This window comes from Oryctolagus cuniculus, chromosome 1, assembly GCF_964237555.1.
Source record: "Oryctolagus cuniculus chromosome 1, mOryCun1.1, whole genome shotgun sequence".
NCBI classification, from domain to species: domain Eukaryota; kingdom Metazoa; phylum Chordata; class Mammalia; order Lagomorpha; family Leporidae; genus Oryctolagus; species Oryctolagus cuniculus.
In genome coordinates, this window is record NC_091432.1 from 10,525,286 (window position 1) to 10,543,795 (window position 18,510).

The 18,510-nt window shown below is 60.6% G+C and overlaps 1 protein-coding gene across 6 annotated transcripts in view; it reads right to left on the reverse strand.

Moving 5' to 3' along the window:
• Window positions 1-18,179, reverse strand: part of DAGLA (diacylglycerol lipase alpha) — a 59,216-nt gene extending 41,037 nt beyond the window's left edge. For 2 of the 6 annotated variants that reach the window (XM_051833228.2, XM_051833221.2), the window contains exon 1: window positions 17,483-17,637. The gene's annotated coding sequence lies outside the window, so the exon portion shown is untranslated. The other 4 variants (XM_051833227.2, XM_051833223.2, XM_070063905.1 and 1 more) reach the window with 4 other exon arrangements.
• Window positions 18,180-18,510: the final 331 nt, after the last annotated feature.

Here is an 18,510-nt window from a genome sequence, read left to right on the forward strand (position 1 = left end):
GTCTTGCTCACAGGCAGTGTGAGTCCTGTGGGAAAAGCTGGGAGCCCAGAAGCCACCTGCCTGTCACCCTGGCACAGTCCCACCTTGCCCCTCTTCCAGGAGGGCAAATCCCTGGGCAAACAGGCAGGTACAAGCGGCATGGCAAGCGCAGGGCTGGGAAAAGCAAACAAGAGGCCTCTCCCTGCCAGGCCACAGCCCTACAAGACCATGCCCTGGTGGCCCCGCCAACGGCAGCTGCAGGTACCCCAGTACCAGGCTTCCACACTTGGAGGGTCCCCCAGGGCAGATGACTTGATCCTCCTTTCACTAAATTCCCCCCAAAGAGGCCTACTTGTGAGGACAGGGAACATGTAGGCTGTGAGTCCTCAGAGTGGGGCTTGCGATGCTTGAGTGCCACCCACCTGCCACCCCGGGCCTCTCTGCAGTGAGTGACCCAGCAGGGCATGTGCTGGACAGGGTCCTGCTGACCTGGGCCCCGGGGTCTCTACCAGGCCATGTCTTGTCTGGGTGACTCTAAGTCTTGGGACCTCAAGGCCGCGATGGCCGCCATGCACAGCCTTCAGGAAGGCTGACGCATAAGGGGTGCACACAAAGCACAGGCCTCAGCACCGAGCGGCTCGGCCTGGAGCTGCCTCTGGGTGTGGGTGGAGCTGGGGTTGGTTGCTCCACACGCTCCCTGGGCAAGCTTGCCTCACCGCTCCCTCACCCTCTGGCCTCAGTCCCTCAGGGTTGTGGAGCCAACACCAGACCCCTGATGGTCTGGCTGTACTCCATCAGCAGGGATGGTTCCCACCGGCCCCGACTCAAAGCAGAAGTCGGCTGCGCTGAGAAAGGCCTGTGCCAACGCTGGCTCCCGTTCCTGGGCTGCAGGCTCACCCCAACCCACGAGCAGCCAGAGGGTGACGAGCCTGTCTGGTGGAGCCATGCTGCCTCTCTGTGCCCTGCTGCTGGCCACAGATGAGCAAGCGCAGTGCAGGCAGAGATCCTCCGGCCTCCGTGCCTTTGCACAGCCCTGGACGCCTTTTCCAATTGTGCTCTCCGGGAACTCCTCAGCATTTAAGAATTAGCCTACATATCACCTCCTCCATGAAGTCACTGGGGCCCGCCAATCCCAGGGTCCCCTCTGCTCCGGCTTCCACCAGGCTGGGTGCTGCCGGAGGGCAGGGCTGCACTCTGCAGCTCCATGTCCTTGGCACCCAGTGCAGTGCCTGCTGCCTAGCAGCTGCTCAAGAAATGTCAGACAAGGCCCCGGCCCAGCTCCCTTGCTCCTCTCAGAGCACGCTGCCAGCATCATTTGGCCAGAGGGACTCGGAGGAGGCATGTGGGAACTAGGGCAAAACTGCATGTCCCCGACAGGGAAGGTGGGGCCCAAGGTCTCCTCTCCTGCGGAAGCCACCACAGGCTGCAAGCACCAAGCTTCACCCATAGTCAGAGGCGGCTCTAGGGGCTTGCAAGATGCCTCCCCATCTCCAAAAGCAGAAGCCAAAGTTAACAGGGGGTGAGCAAAGGGAAGGGAAGTGCACCGGAACTGCAGGGAGAAAGGCAGTGTGGCAGCCATCTGCTGCGAGATGTTTGGAGAACACGCGCTCCTCGCTCCGAGGCCCCACAGCCAACTCGGGAGGGCTGGGCCGCCCCTCTGCAGATGGGAGCTGGTGGCTCAGCCAAGCCCCACAGCCCCCTCCTGCCCGCCCCGACCCGCCGGCTGCCCCCGTCTGACTTTCTGATTCTGGAGCGGGCTGGGGGTGAGGAGGCCAGCCCAGGACACGAGTCACATGGCCTCTCCCAGGGAGCCCCCCGGGCTCTGGGGAGCTAACCTCACAATAATGAACATGACAACCTGAGGCTGACTTGGGCACTGACACCAGCTACTGTTTACTGAGAGCCCAGCCACCTGCCAGAAGGTATAGGAACCTCTAGCAGGAGACAGAGTGACCAAGAAGAGGACTGGCCCTGCTCCTCGCCACGGGGGCACCTGGCTAGCAGGCGCCCTACAGAAGTCCCTGGGACCCTCTCCTGTTTGCCAAAGCCAGGTGGGAAGGAACCTGTGTACCACTGAATCCCACACACTCACGCGAGGGCCAACGACATGGAGACCCAAGCTCATGGCAAAAGCCACAACCCTGCCTTGCATCCAGGCCCCTGAGGACTTGGCACCATCCTGTGCAGGGCTGGCTGTGTCCTGCCCTCAGCACCACCTGGCCTGCCACACAGAGCTCTGCCTCGCAGCTCTAACGACAGCCACCCTTACAGGGCTAAGATGGTGTGGCCCTGGTAGGAGGGCCCACCCCAGTATGGGCAGGGCCCCACCTGCTCCTCCAGCTACAGCCAGCTCAGCCTCCAAGCTCTTGACCACTGCCTCCAGGCTCGGGAGGCTGGGCAGGGCTGGGCCCACTGGCCACATTCCTCCCCAGGCCACCCTACCCTGCCCCTGCCCACAGAGGAATCAGAACAACAAATGGAACGGACACGCCTTCGGGTCAGTATGACACCCTGCTTGGCGTGGCCCTGGGGCTGCCCCGAGGCACCGTGCCAGCAGAGACGGCAGCATTTCTCCCTGTGCCAGGAGGGCAGGTAGGGACCGAAAAGTCCACCTGCCGAGACCAGACCATGCCAGGGCACCGAATGCTACCCTGTTGCCCTCAGCCTTGGCAGCAGGGCCCCAAGCGGCCTCGAGCGGGGGCTGTGCCCTGACCCCCCACGCACAGCTGGCCACAGGAAGGCAGCACTTTGGGGCCGATCCCTCAGAACTGTACCCCCTGTCCCAGCCCCCAGCCCGCCCCACGCAGCCCTGCTGCCTCCGCCCCCGCAGGCCTGCTTGCAAGCCGCACACTCCGCCGTGCTGTCTGCTCGGTCCTCCCCAGCCCCCCACAACCGTAATTGCGACACCTCCGTCCCACTGACTGCGCCTGCCGCTGCCTGCTCGGGGGAGGGCCCGAAGACGCGCTCCAGGGCATCATCTGTGGGACTGCAAGCAGACTCCGGTGTGGGTTTGCCTGTGGGGAGAGCCTGCAGTTCCCCCTTTCTCCCAGGGTCCTTGGCCCCGGCAGGGTCACTATGCTGACCCCACTTCCTGCCTCTCACAGTGGCCGCCCGGGCTGCCTTGTGTATGCAGCACCGCTCACCGGGCAGGAATCAATGGCTTCCCTATTCCTTCTCTGGCCTCTTGCAGTGGGGGTGGGGGCGGGAAGGCCTGTTACCCCCAGGTGGGGGTGGGGGTCATTCCCGGGCTCCTCCTGTGGTGGAAAGTGGGGGTCGTATGCTTGCTGCAGACTGAGGGGGAAGGCAGCCTCAGGATGGGGCTGGGAGGTGTGGGGGCACCCTGCCCACAGCCCGTGTAGGGTCAGCAGAGGGGCCCCCTGCCTTTATGCACGGGGACCCCACGTGAGCCGCTGTCACTACCCAGACACCTTCACAGATCCTGCCTTGGAGGAGGCACAGCCGGGCCCAGGGTGAGTCACCAGGGAAATCCCAGCACCAGCACCCACCACTGGTGATGGTTCCGCTGACACCTACGGAGTGGGGTGCCAGCCCCTCCCGCAGAGGGCGAGAGGAACACCCAGGCTCCCTCACCCCCATTTCCTGCTCCCTGAGACAGGCGCTGTGGGGGCAGTGAGGACTCGCTGGCACAAACCCTACCAGCAAGGCCCTCTCTGGGCCTCTGGGCCCTCACCTTGGGTGCATGGGTAGGGAAGAGGAGGGAGAATGGCTCCCTGTCCCCTGCCAGCTCCTGCCTGGTGCCAGGCACCCCAGCCTTCAAGCAGCCTGCCTTCCAGGGCCTCAGGAACCCCAAGGTCGCAGGAGGCAGGGACCCTCTTCTGCCTGAGCCCAGCACCCTGACTTCTTGCTGCCTGCAACTGGGCCCTCCAACTCTCCCTCCCCCAGAGGAGGAGGGGGTGAGCAGGACAGCAGGCCACCAGAGAACTGCGCTGCACAGAGCAGAAGAGGGATGGGCAGAAGACTTCTCACAGCAGGGCAAGCTGTCCCGGAGAGAGACACATACTAGGTCCCCACCAACCGGCCAGACCGGTTGGTAGTTGGTGTGAGTGGCAGCCTCTTGGCTGCCAACAGCCCCAGGGCACAGGAGAGGGGCCGGGGAGATGGGTGTCCGTCTTAGCTGTGGCTGGGGGGACATTTCTCCTGTCCCATTACTCCAATCCCTTCCAGCCTAACACTTGCCCAGGGAGGGCCACCTTCCAGGTGGGGAGAGTGAGGTGAGGATGACGTTCTGTGCACACCTGCCCACTGCCTTGGGTGGCAGAGTGGACCCAGGGCCTGGGAGCTCGCAGACGCAGACGGCATCAGTTGCACTCAGCAGGACTTCTGGGGGTGTGACCATGAAGACACCAAGCTCCATCCTCAAGGAGCTCACGGTGCAGAGTAACGCGTAGACGCAGGGCAGGCCAGCAGGTGCAGGGCAGGCCAGCGGGTGCAGGCTGTGGTGTCGGGGACCCTCAGAGGATCCACTGTGCAGCCCCAAGCAGACAGGGGAGGCTTTCTGGAGGGGCAGGAAAGGGGAATGCAAGACTTACTTGCTCCTCTCCCTTACTCCCCGCCATCCACACAAAAGCGGGGTGCCCCTTGTGCAGGGCCGGCGTGCAGCCAGCAGTCTGCCTGTGCAAGCAGGCAGTGCAGCGTGCTGGGCACCACCATGAGCTCCCAATGCCAATCTCTGGGGTGCTGGCAAAGGTCACTTCACTTCTGCGGGCTCCTTGGGCCAGGAAAAACATGCTCGGATCGCAAAGAGGGCCTGTGGGGCCGCTTCCCTGGGCGTCACAGGCTTGCGCACAGGCCTGGTGCTGCTCACACCGGGGTTCCTGCAACACCCCAGCTTTGATCTTCCAGCCCCTCGGCATGGTTCTTCCTGAGGACCGGGCCTCTCTGCACTTCCCAGGCAGGGAAGTGGGTGGTGGGAGAGATCCTGCAACCCATCCATTACTTTGAAAGAAGACTGGAGACATGTGACCACACAAAGCCCAGGGGTTTACTTAAATGTCTTGGAAACAAAGGCTTGAATGGGTTTCTCCCACCCTCCCTCCCCACTGTGCCACTCAATGGGAAACAGCAGCAGCTGGGGAGGGCCCAGAGACTTGGGGGCTGCTGGGGGTTGATGGAAATGGGGTTTCAGACACAAAGCCCCGCAGGGGGCACTTGGATAAAGAGGGCTTTGGCCAGGAGAGGATGAAAGGCAGACACCTGACCAGAGGCAGCCAGCGCAGAGGCTGTAGGGTTCACCCGAGGCCAGTGTCAGGCCTGGGAACGCTCAGTTCCTGGCTACCAGCATGGAGGCTCGGCTGTGGTGGGCAGGACCATGTCTGCTCAAGCCCTTGCCTGCAGGTCTTGGCCCCGGGCAGCCACTTGGGCACAAACCGTCACTGGGCAGCTGGAACAGAAGGGTGAGGCCTTACGCAGCTTAGAAAACCAGGACTCCCCAGAAGATCAGGGCTGGAGGGGCCTAGAGAAATCAGGGTGCGAGCCTCCCAACCCCGGGCATCTCACTGTCCAGGACCCTGAGCCCAAGAGAGGGGCGCTGGCCTGCGCTGGGTCTCTGTCCTGTCGTCGGCTGCGTGCCCAGCCTCGTTCATTCAACCAGTGCTTCCTGGGCACATCCTATGTGTCTAGACTCCGGAGTTTAGGGTTAGGCGTCCAGCTGATGCCCGCAGGCAAACGAACTCTGTGCCAGAGGCTGGCAAGGGGAGGGGGCGCGGGGGAGGCTTCCCTCCCGTGGCTCTCCCCTCCCCACTCCTTCCTCTGGTGGAGTAGAGGAGGGGCACTCACCGGTCTACATGAAGACAAAGCAGAGAGGATGGGAACAGGTGGGAGAGCCCAGGCAGGGCAGTGGTGAGGGTCACCCCAGGATCCCAGGAGTCGGGGGCCACTGCTCTGTGACTCACAGCCCTAGAAACAGAAGTGTCTATCCATACCTACTTCTCTTATCACAAAATACATGTCCTCCATAGAAAACAGACCCCCCTCCCCAAAAAAATAACAGACATCATCTATAATGCTGCCGGGAAATTACTGCCTGCCCATACTCCTCTAGTCTTTCCTTCTTCTCTGTCCAAACACAGGATCACCCGCACCTGCCACTTATCCTCACTGCAGTGCAGAAGGTGAGCGCCTCTCTTCCTTGAACACTTTTCTGCCACCACCTTCCTTGTTGCTGTTCCTGTAGAGTTGTCCACGAGCCAGACAGACTGAGCGCCTCTAACCAGTCCCCTGCGCTGGGACGTTGGTGTTCTCCCTCCTCTTGCTCCTGCAGCTGGGCCTGAGGCAGAGAGCTTGGGGCTCCCAGGCTCTGGTGGCAGACCCTTGTCCATGGCCTGGGCCTGGGGCTCCTGTCTCCGGCCTAGAGCTATTTTGCCGGCGTGGGGGGCCGTTGATTCCCAGAGACTCTCAACCTTGAGATGGATAATGCAGAGTCCCAGGCCCTCACCCAGCCATTCCCAATCTGTGAGTCCAAGGTGGGGTCCAGGAACCTGGATATTTCACAAGTTCCCCCGGCTAGTCCTGAGAGACTCGGGTGCTGGTTAACCAACCTGCGCTTAGGGAAAACCCGCTCTGGAGGGTGAGCCCCCCTTCAGAGTTGGTCCCCCCACAGCTTCCTGGACTCCACTCACAGAGATTCTGACTGGAGGCAGGGGGGAATGCTCAGGGGTGCTGAGATTCTAAGCTGTTCTCAGATCATGCTGCTCCCGCTGGCTCATGGGCCACACTCAGGAGCTCTGAACGAAACTCCTGAGGGCCTCTGTGCAGGCCCTGGGCAGGTGCAGGTGACGAGCACTTCTTGCCTGCATGGCTGGTCACAGAGCACTAACTGAGCACATGCCATGGGCCAAACACTCAGGGTGTGGCCTCTGAACCAGCAGCAGCAGCACCACAGAGCTTGTTAGAAAGACAGATCTGGGACGGAACTGGGACCCGCATCAGCAAGCTTCCAATGTGACCTGATGCCTCTTAAAGGAGCAGTGTGACAAGTGGCCTCAGGGGCCACCTCCTGACGTTCCTCAGAGGCCAGTGAGTCCTCGGACTGTACGGGGGGTGGGGCTGCAGCTGAGAGGGTACAGGACTCAGAACCACCACTGGCAGGAGCTGCAGAAAGCAGCCATTCAACCCCACCAGCACCCCAGCAGGTGGGCTCCCTCCAGCCCCATGCAGGGCCCAGGGAAGTCAAATCAAGGGCCCTGAGGCACTCCCCAGAAGCGGTGGCGCTGGAGTCCACCCAGTCGGCCATCCCCCGGCCGAGCCAAGGCCTGCTCGCTTCCTCACGGCCACCGCAGCATGGGGCCAGATCAGGCTGGTGGGGGGCTCTGCCTCTGAAGCCAGCAGCCTCTGCACACACACAGTCAGGGGCAGGAAGTGAGAACTGGGGCGGAGGAACCAGGAGCTCGGTTTGGTCTGAGGACATTCTTTCTTCGCAGCCAGACTCGGTCCTGTGTGCCTTTTGAAAGGAAGCAGAGAATAGCTGTGTTCAGCCCAATGCGGCTGGCCCCTTTCAACCTTGCAGCGGCTGCCATGTCCAATTACAACCTCAGAGGCCTCCTATAATTTATACATCCCAGGATGCACCGCTCCAGCTGCTTTATGATGGGAGTTCATTACACCATTAAGGTTAAACTTCTATAAAGTACTGGGCAGGTGGTGGGCTAGGCATCTGGCTTAGTTACTAGGGCCAGAAGCCTGCTGAATGGGGTTCACCTAGAGAAGGGAGGGGCCCGAGAAATGGAGAAGGCGGTTCCAGAGGGGCCAGGGAGGGGCCAGGCAGGCAGATACTGAGGTCCTTGCCCTACCTGCACCAGGCTGCGCACGGGGGAAGCAGGTACCCATGAAGCACAGAGCCACCGCCGCTCCTGGTATTAAGTGCACTCCGGCACTGAAACCGAGGCGGCCTAGAACTGTGCGTTTCGGATGCTGCTGTAACGCTGCTTCCGTGCGAGTCCCTAACCCCCGAGCTTCCTGAGGGTGTGGCCGCAGCTTCTCTCCTTTATTTAGTCCAGGCTCCAGGCACCGAGCTCAACACACCTGCGCCTCAGATGCTAGATGAGTGTCCTGGAACGAATGGGCGGATGGAGAGAGACCACGAATGGCAAGACTAGTCTCTGCTCCATGTCTGGCCCCGACCCCAGGGAAGGTGTCAGAGGAAGGGCAAGTTCTTCTCAAGGCCATGAGACATCCTCCTGAGAGAATTCTTTGCCCTCTCTGGGGGAAGAGACTCCGGAAGTGGCTGGTCTCCGGCCTCTTGTCTTCACATCCTTGCAGGCCCAGAGGCCTCGAGCCTCAGTGAGGGTTTGTGGCCCCCAGCAGGTCTGGTTCTCTCCTTCCCCAGCCCCCAGGAGGCTCCCGGGCTGGAGCCGAATCACGAGCCCCTACACTAGGAGACACAGAATGACCGACAGGACAGGCCACCGGCCCTCAGCCCAAGGACAGCTGTGGGGCTGAGGGTCTTTGCAGGAGGAAGAGCAGAGGGAGACTCTGAGGGAGATGTCACCCTCCCCCCAAAGGCCTCAGGACAGGAAAAGTTAGACAAAGAAAAGGCAGCGGATAGAAGAGGGCTAGAGGGAAGGAAAGGGAAATAGGAGAGGACCCGGGGCTGGGGGAGGGGGCTGGGCCGGCTGGTCTTGGAGAGAACTGGGGTGGGAACAGGGCAGGACGCCCACAGGCTGGCGGGACACTGCCAGCTCTCCCTGGAGGGGAGCGAGGCCAGGGAGCCGCGGCGCCAGGAGAGGGAGGGCCTGGGCTGACAGAGCGACCTGAGGAAAGGATCTCGCATCCACGACAGTGGTTACGGCTGACTGAGTATCTGCAATGTGTGCAGAACTTCCTAGGTAGCGCTCGTGAGGTGAGGAACCTGAGCCTGAGAGGCACACAGTCTCGGCCTCAAATGAAGCTCCATCTTTGCACTAAGGCCAACAGCTATGCTGAATTTAAAGAGAGAGAATGAATGGACCTGAGCAGATCGTCCAAGGCGCTGATGGGTGGCAGGGTCTTGGGAGGCTGCAGGTGGCAGGTGCTGAGTGGGAGGCAGGGCGTGGGGGCTGCCGGCCCCTGCAGCTGGGACTTGAGAAGGCTGGGGCAGTCCCCTGGGACGTGGGCGTGGGGCTGCCCAGTGCTTCTGCAGCCTGCCCAGAAACTGCAGCAAGGCAGCTGTCCCAGGACAGCGGAGGAGCCTGGATGAAGCGGGAGTTGGCCAAAGGGCGTGCCAGGGGAGCCTGATGTAATCACAGTCTGCAGGAGGCGGAAACTTGGGAAGTGACACAAACGTCACCTAACGGCAGCCGGCAGCCGGGCCACAGCTTTCTGAAGGGCTCCGCCAGACCTGCCTTGCCCCCACCCGCCGGGCCCCGGGGCCCTGCCCTCTTCTGCAGGGCCAGGGGGCAGCCCTGCAGCTCCAGACGCCTTCCCCAGCTGGGTGCCGAGATGCACTGGGAGCAGAGCTGAGGAGAATGTGGAGAGGATTCCGAGCCGACGCCCTGGGAACCCTGCCATGGAGAGGCTGGCGGTCTCACTGCTTTCCGGAACAGGCGCAGGGCTCACCTCTTCACCAGGCTTTCCGCCTGTTTCCAGGGCTGGGGGCGGGCCGTCCGGGCGGCAGCTTGGCGAGCTAGCCTCCTTCCTCACCAAACCCTGCCTGGACTGACCTAGTTAGGCTGCGTGTGGGAGATGACAGCGAAAGGAGGGCCTAGAATCCTCAGTGGGTTCCCTGAACCTCCATGCAACAGGGGAGCCAGGGCCGGAGCAACTGCCCTGCAGCCCCCAGGCCCTGCTCGGCCGACCAGGACACTGGACCAGGGCTTGGGAGCCCCTCTAGGGATCTCACGCCCCTCTCCTGGTCACATAGGGTCCTCAGGCAAATTCCTGGCAGCTGGCAAGCCACAGGATCCATCTGTCTGTGTGGGGTGCCCCAAGGGTAGGTGCAGATGCCATGGCCTGAGTTTAGGTGCCTGGTCTTCATGCCAGCTCTGGAATCTCAATCAAAAGCAATTCTAACCCTCAGATGGCACAGTGTCATCCCCAGTGTCCCTGTCCCTCTGGCAAACCTGAGGACAGCCAGTGAGGAAGGAGGACAAACATCACTTCTGTTATTAAGGGAAGACTCAGAGAAGGTGAGGGATGTGCCCAGAGCTGTCCAACGGGGCCAGGAACGGGCTCCAAGCCCAGTGCCCTCCGCACTCGCTGTTTCTCCAAAATCACCCACCCTATGCTGGCAGAGGGCATTCCTGGTTCCCACAACAAAGGAAAAAGCCAGACCCAGGCCAGGCGGAGCCAAGGCAGAGCTGTTTGATAAGCACACAGACACACAGGGACCTCAGAAAGCCCCTGGAAAAGGGAGTTAAAAGAGAAGCCTATTTTGTCACACACAAACATTTTTCTGAAGTCCATGCGTAGCTTTTGCATAATATGCATTTTCATTGATTTTTCTGAAGACCTCTCATCTGCTTGGGTTTCAATATTTTTACACTGAAAAAAACTAATCTTTAAATTCCATTTGTCTTTCTTTTTCAAATATGCATTATATTTATTCAAAAGGGAGAGAGACAGAGACAAAACTTCCATATTCTAGTTCATTCCGCAAATGGCTGCAACAGCTCAAGCCAGGAGCCTGGAACTCCATCCCTGTCTCCCACATGGGTGGCATGGCCCCAATCACTTGGGTTATCTTCTACTGCTTTCCTAGGCGCATTAGCAGGAAACTGGAACAGAAGTGGGGGCATCTGGGACTCGAATTGGTGCCCATATGGGATGCTAGCATCACAGGTTGTGGCTTAACCTGCTATGCCAAAATACTAACCCTTAATTCCCCTTTTCCAAGAACTTTTGGAAATATCCTTGTATGTGATAAAGAAACAGGCAGAGGAGACAGAAAGAGAAGGGGATTACAGGAAGAATCAGACAAGTACCCTGGGAATCAAGGTTGCTGGGGGTGGGGGTCAAATCCTGGCACCCCCACCTATCAGCTGACCTTGGGTAGGTATTTAAACCTCATCTATAAAATGAGCCAGTAACACCTGCCTCTTGGAGTGCTCACAAGGACCAAAGGAGGCAACCTAAGAAAAGTGCTCAGAGCGTGCCTGGCATCTGTGCTTATTTAGTGAAAGGTTACTTTGTCATTCTTGTAATTCTTCAGTGAGGATGTGGATAGTGAGGGTGACCACACACACACACATCTCAGTGGGCCATTCTAGAGTTCAGGGGGCCACGAAGAGAGGCTTCATGGGAGGAGGTGGGCTTATGTGGACCCTGAAGGAGAGACACGGTGTAGAGAGGGGCATGGGAATGAATCCATCCTGGGCTCAAACCCTGGCTTCGCAGCTAATGGCTCTGTGTCCTAGAGCAGGTGACTCGATCTCTTTAAGCCTCCTGCAAGAGAGGACTGAGGGTTGGGGCAGTGGAAGGGGTCTCAGCTGCAAAGAGAGAGAGAGATCCTCTCTGTGCAACCTTGGGTTAGCTTCAGTTCCTTGGCATTCACAAAAAAGGAAACTGTTGTGAGCATTACTGTTATTCTGTAGCTAAGCAAAGCCTCCCAGAGACACACCCTGGAACCTGAAACAACCCCTCAGTCTGCAAGGGTCTGACAAAGCCAAGTGCAGGGCCCTTTCCCCAGGGCAACAAAAATGCAGCCCTGGGGAGCACTCCCCTCGCTGCCCCCCCACCTTGGGACCTGCCCATCAGGCACAGCCAGGGGCTGGGAGGTGCAGGGTGTGTTGGGCATAATGAGGGGACATCAATAATAAATTAACCTCAAGTAAGTCTAGGAACATCAATCATAAATTAATTAAATGGCTCCAGAAGACAGCATGACAGGGGGCCTATTGCAGACCCGTGAGAAGCAGCATCCTGCCTCACCTCACACAGCCTGGGCCCGCCCTCCCCAACTCCTCCCTGGAAATGTCTCCAGGTGTAGGAACAGCTTCTCAGGAGCGGCCCCCAAAACACAGGTGAAGACAAGCCCTGTTCGCCTCCTCCCGTCTCCCAGCACAGGGAACACTCAAACGCTGAACGAGTTTTGATGAAACCTCCCAGAATAGTAACCTCCTGGGCTGAACTCAGGCAGGCGAGATTTCCAGGGGTAATTTGGTGAGAAAATGATCAAACGCCTGGAAATAAGTGCTGGGAACACTGGAACCCCTCAGTGGGTCCTCAGGGAGGAGAAGAACCTCGCAGGCAGCACAACAAACAGACAAACAGCCGCCCGGGGTTCTGAAAGCCACACACTGGCGCTCCTGGCGCCCGAGGGAATCAAACCAACTGAAAGTCAAGCGTGGGAAACACATCCGGGGCTGGGGCTCCCAACCCCGGGCCCTGCCCTGTGCCCACCAAACAGACGAATCTCGTGCCTTCTGCCTCTCTCCGTAATCAGTCTTTCCACTCCCCAAGGTGGCTGCTGCCCTGTCCAAACCCTGTGTACCTGGCCACTCCTGGCTCCTGTGCCTCAGTACCCTGGCACCTGCCACCAGATACGTCTTCCTGGGGGTGGCACCAGCCCCACACCCTTGCTCAGGACATCTCAGTGACCGGCCATGTTTCAGTCTGCAGTGGTAGCTCCTGGGGACTCGGCTTCAGCTCACATTTTCACCCTGAGCTTTCTCTACTCTGCTTCATGCACCCTGCGCGTGGGCAGCAGCTCCCCTTCCCAGCCATGGCCCCCTACTGCTGCTGATTCTCCTACAACCCCCTTCCTGGGGTCACTCCCACTGGCCATTAGGGTCCAGGGTAAAGGTCACAGCCACCCAAGTCCCCGCTCACCTCCCTAGTTTGAGTCATTCGCTTTCATACCATCCAATAGTATGGCTTCTAGAAACTGATAATCTCTTCTCAACAGAACTGAGGGCACTGAGGTCAGAACCTCCCCTTGACAGGCTCTGGTCTGGCCGATTTGTTTCCATGGCCCTCACGGACCCCAGACCCCAGCAGGTGCTCCAGGAAGAATTATCAGCTGAATCCAGGCAGACGCACTCCCCAGAGCCCAAGGCTTGATTCCTCTGTGTGATGCTGTGGACAGATACACAGGGTTCTTGGGTCCCACGGGCAGGGTGGAGCTGACTTCCTTGAACCAAGTAATAGGAACCATTACATTTTCCCTGGTGCCAACATATGCAAGTCATGATGTAACCACTTTTCTATGGGAAAAGATTCTGCTTTGCTACAGCCAAAACCTTTTTTGAGGCATTACACGGTAGAACTCTTTAGCTTCTCTTATGTGGGGGAGGTTTTGCTATCTCCATTTTACAGACAAGGAAACTGAGGTACAGAGAGAGACTAGAGTTCAAATCTGGGTCTGTTTGGCACCCAGGGACTGTCACGCTGTCTTCTGTCCCCAGCTGACTTCTAGGTGGCAGGGGGAGGAGCAGGCATGTGTGAGACGCCCCCAGGTAGTGCACAGATGGGCATCGGGGAGCCACGCCTCCAACTGGGCTTCCTTCTAAGGAATAGCGAGAAAGCAGCAAGGAAACAGCAAGGCTTCTCTCGTAGCAATCACAGCAGCAAAGGTACCAAACCTACCCCCCACCCTGCCGGCGCTCCAGGGCCACCTCCTCCGGCTGCACTGTTCTCTCCAGCAACGCCCCGCTCCACACACCCACCGACACCAGGCCAGCCAGACACGGAGCCCGCAATTCCCCCGCCACCAGGCGCTCCACACCCCCTCAGCCCTCACTTCCCACAGACACACTTATGGGCACACGCGGCTTCACACACGTGCACTCCCTGCGCTGCCTGCAGCGGAAACGGGCTTGTCCCCTGCCCACCTCACTGCACCCCAGGAAGACACCTTGTCTGCGGCCACACGGAGCACGCCACGTCATCTCCTTGGGTTCTCAACAACAAAGAGATCCCCGGGATAAAGCAGCTTCCTGGGTCTCCCAGGCACCCCCGCCCCACCCTGCACACACCCCTCACTTCCCCAGCTAACCCCAGAAAGACCAAGCCCAGTCCAGGTTGGTATCGGAAAGAGGGAAAAAACAATCAAGATCAACAGTTTTTAGCCCCACTCGCTGGGGAGGGAACCACATCCTGTGATGTCCTGGGCTCCGCGGTTCTTGAAGATTTATCTCCCTCTGACCACACGCTCATTGATATTTCCCCCAGCGCCACTTGCCCGGTCCACTGGAGTGTAATGTAAAGCTATTCCGGTGAGAAATTGAACTCAGATGGAGAGCCGGCCAACAGGTGATTAAACACTAGGGTCCCCCTGTGATCCCAGAGGGAGGGACTGGGGGAGGAGCAGCTCCCATGACAGCCTGAGCCGTCAGCTGCAGCTGTCCGGCCCGGTGCTCACAGCTCTGGTCCAGCATCCTCTGGCCAGAGATGCCTGATTCCCTGGCACCCTGAAGCTGAGCAGCTGGACACTGTGATTTATGGGGTAGCTGAGAAAGGAAAGGCTGCCAGAAGCTGAGGGAAGCAACTTTGGGAGAAACACGGACAAAGAAAACAGGAATAGGACTGACGACTGGAGTTGGAAAAAATCTCAGCTCCAAAGAGCCACTTGCCCTTGATGTCCGCTCCTATGTCGCCAGCCCCCTGCCTCCACTGGCATCTGTAAACTCAGCACCGGCGTACAATGACAAGGGCTGCTCCCTTAGCCTGGCTCCCTGCTGCCTCAAGCCCTAAAGGCTGGAAAGAAAATTCAGCCCTGCTTTGGGGAGGCCAACTCCTCCTCCCAGCGTCTTGCGATTGATCACTGCCACCTCCCACCCGCTCTGCAAAGTCCCAGCATCCCACGCGGATGGCAAGGGGTGGCCACAGAGGTCTCCTAGAGCCCAGTGATGAAAGGCTGAGCCACAAATCAGAGCAAACAGGCAGAGGTGCGGAGGGTGAGCCGAGGGGACACGAACAGCGAATCTTCCCAACAGGGCGGCCAGACACTTCCTCCTTAATGGACGCCACATTCCCAGGGGGCTTTCCGGGCAGGAGCGGCTCCTCCGAGAGGCAGGAAGATGCTGTAGGAAGTGCACACGATGGGTATCTGAGCCCCTCCGAGCGTCCTGGGAGTGACTGAGGAGCAGCGCCCAGCCAGCAGCCGCTGGGACAGGGCGAGTCCCGCAGCATGGAAATGTGGGCTCATCATCCTTCTACCCACGTGGCTTGCACTGCAGCTTGGACACAGGGCAAAAACTTTGTGCCTTGGGGAGCAGGCTGAGGCAGACACCCACACAGAATGCTCGGGAAACGGCCCTCCAGTGCCACGGCTCTCAGCTTGGCGGTTGGTCGGGGTTGGGGGGAGGGACGGGGCGGAAAGGGAGGAGTAGGGGGTGTGCAATGCACTCTGTCAGGAACTAGGCTGCTGGGAGCAGGAAACAAAGCAATTCGCAGCCCCCCTCATGTTCCCCACCTGGGAATGCCTTTAGCTGGAAGTGCAAGCCACATCAGGAGGGATGTCCCATGGTGTCCGCGCCACACCTGTCCATCCTCAGAGCACACTTTTCCTTCCCCCACACGCCCGGGGGACCCCTGCCATCGAGCCCCAACCTCCCTGGCAACACAGCCCAGCCCCAAGCCTGCTCTGGCCACTCTGGCCAACTTCACCTTCTTCTGGAACAGCCCCCACAACACTGAGGTGACTGCTCGCCACCCCCGTGCCCAGAGCCTGGAGCCGGAGAAAACACACACTTCCCAAGTCCCCTTCCCACATGGGGACCCTGGATGTGCCAGCCACAGGCACCTCCCAGACCTACCCGGACGACGAGGCCGACTGCAGTCCCAGCCAAGGGCTTCCAACTGCTGGGGCCACGCTCAGGACCATCCCCAGGAGACCTGGGGCCTGGTTCCAGCTCAGGAGCTGACTCACAGCGTCAACAGATCCCACTCTCCCCACCAGAAGCCTGCACACTCAGGGCCTCCGACTGCTGGTGCCAGGCCCTCAGCCTTCCGGCCCTTTCTCCCCAGTCACATCCCGAGCCCCTCCGTGGCCTCCTGCCTCCTGCCCTGGCCTCGTCACCTGACGATGACCTCTGGGTAGCCTTTTGCTGTTTACAAAGGGTTTCGGGGGAGGACCGTCTCCCTTCATGCTCTGTGACGACCACCGCGTGACCACGTGGCTCTGACAGGTAAAGTCACCTGCTCAAGGTCACTCAGCCAAGGCCGGGATTCAAGTTTTCTGGCTTCAAACACACCCGACAGTACTCCAGCTTTCAGGAACTCAGGGGTGTCTCCGAGTACCTCTCCTGATAAATCAGCTGCCGCCCCGAACCCTAGTTGGCAACATTCTTTCTGGACGCCTAACTGCCTTTCCAGACCCACTCGACTGCTCCCTTTTTACGCATCTACCTCTAGTCCTGCTTCCTCGAGAGAGCCACAGAGGCCTGAAAGTCTCTCCCACCTCCTAAGACTTCTCTGGGGGCCCTGGCAATTGCCCCCTTTGCAAAGCAGAACACGACGCGATACGGAGTGAGACCCTCACCCAAAGCTTCCCAAACACCAGCAGGTGCCATCTCAACACCTGTCCCAGCGGTTCCAAGGAGCAGCCTCCAAAGCTTCCAAACACCAAAGGAGACAGGCAAGCCCCAGACATCCTGGAGTGGACCCACCAGCCAGGGCCTGGTGACTAGACAGATGGTACCCGACCTGCTGACACTGGTCACCTCCCAGCCCTTTCCCGGTGTTCATGTTCAGGCACATGGACCACCACAAACACCCATCTCTCCCTCCTTCCCCACAGCTGGATAAACTCCTGAGTCCAGGACGATGCTGGAGTCTGGACAGGTCTCCTCTGGGTCACCATCAGTGCCCTGGTGACAGAAGCATCTCCTAGCATCTATCACATCCAGCACAAAGGACACTGACCTTCTCTCCGCCTTCTGCCACCGCCCCAGGGCCCAGGGTACCCAACAGGCGTGAAAGCTGGGTCCCTCTGACAGAGGCAGTGAGCATTACCGTGGCCAGGGTGGGAGAGGGGCTGTTGCCCTACCCATCCCCCAGGGGCTGGGGGCCGCACAGACTGCCCCCTCCCAGTGCCAGGCAGCCCCAGCACTGCACAGGGCCCCCGCCATTTCTCACAGTCGGAGCAGGGGCTCCAGTCGCGCTGAGGACACCAATTCTCCAAGCCCTGGGTGCCACCACCCCAGACCATCCCAGCACCCAAGCAACGGCAGCACTTCCTCACGACCATGCAGGCGGCACCACCACGCCGCCGCCGACCCAGCCCGCATGCTGCGCCCATCGCCTACCTGCACAGGGGTCCGCACCCGCCTCTCACCTGGGCGGCCACCACCACGCCAACGTGAGTTTTCTGATTCCAGTGCCTGGAAATCCACGCTGCCTGCGCCGGACCCACGTTGCCCACGCCCGTGCCACCGGTGTCACCATCCCCACACCGGTGCCGGCGGCTCCATGGACCTCACACCTGGCGCGGGAGCGCGTGGCAGCCGCACCTCCGCCCGCGGACCGGTCGGGCCGGCCCCCGCGCGCCCCGGACACTGCCCAGCCCGCCGCACCGCTTGCACTGCGCCCGCGCCCCGGCCCGGCCCGGCGCGCCCGAGGGCCCCCTTACCTCCCGCCCGCCGCAGGGCTCGGCCCGCCGCCGCCGCCGCGACCGCCACCTCCATCCTGGGCTCCCCAAGGCCCCGATTCACTAACGCCGCTTCCGCAGGGCGCCGGCGCCGGCGCGAAGGCCGCCTCCGCCCCCCGGGGGACGCTGCGTCCTTTACGTAAACCCCACTCCGCCGCCAGCGGTGACCATGGCGACGGTCGTGGGGAGGCAGCGCCCCCTTGCGTCAGGGAGGGGAGCGGCGCCGGAGCGCGAGCGAGCGCAGCCTTTCGCGGGCGCGGGGCCCCGCGCGTGGGGGCGGTGGGCGCGGGGCTCCGGCCTCTGCGGGGCCTCCGTGGGCGGCAGGGTGGGGCTGGGCAGTCCGCGCTGCCTGCCGCGAAGCCAGCCGCCTGGGTGCCCCCTCCTTCAGGCCCCTCGTGACCGGGTTTAGCGTGGGAGAGGAAGACAAGCCAGGACGCTCACTGGAGAACTGGTTCATTTAGGAGAAGGAAAGAGAGAGTCGCGCCCCACCTCCTGGGGTGACCGAGAGCTCCTCGGGGAGTCGGGGCACGTTTCCGTGGGCGTCTGCTCCATCCCTGCGCGGTGCGTAGGGTCGTGCCTGGCCTCCAGACCCGGCCCTGTGTCAAGTTTGCGTTTCTAGCAAATGAAAAAAAACACAGCGAAGCACACACCGGTTCCTTCACGCCGTAGGCCCCTCGGCACACCTTCTTGAGTCTCTCCCTCGCAGGGCCAGGCCGCGCCCACGCCCTGCACCAGGCCACCAAGGGAGCCAGACGGCGATCCCTGTGCCCAGGAACTCAGTCCACGCGGGAGCCTCACTGTGGGGACACTTGGACAAGCTCCCGGGGCCAAGGAGTTGGGGTTTCAAAGGGCCTGCGTAAATACATCAGACACAGGAACCGGGGCGCGGTGCTTCGGGCAGGGGAAGTGCCTCGGAAATATTTCCCAAGGCCCTGCTGCCCTCCCCGGATATCAGGGTGACGGGCAGGTGGAGCAGAAGAAGCTGTGTGCCCTGGGGGTGGAGGCGGGGC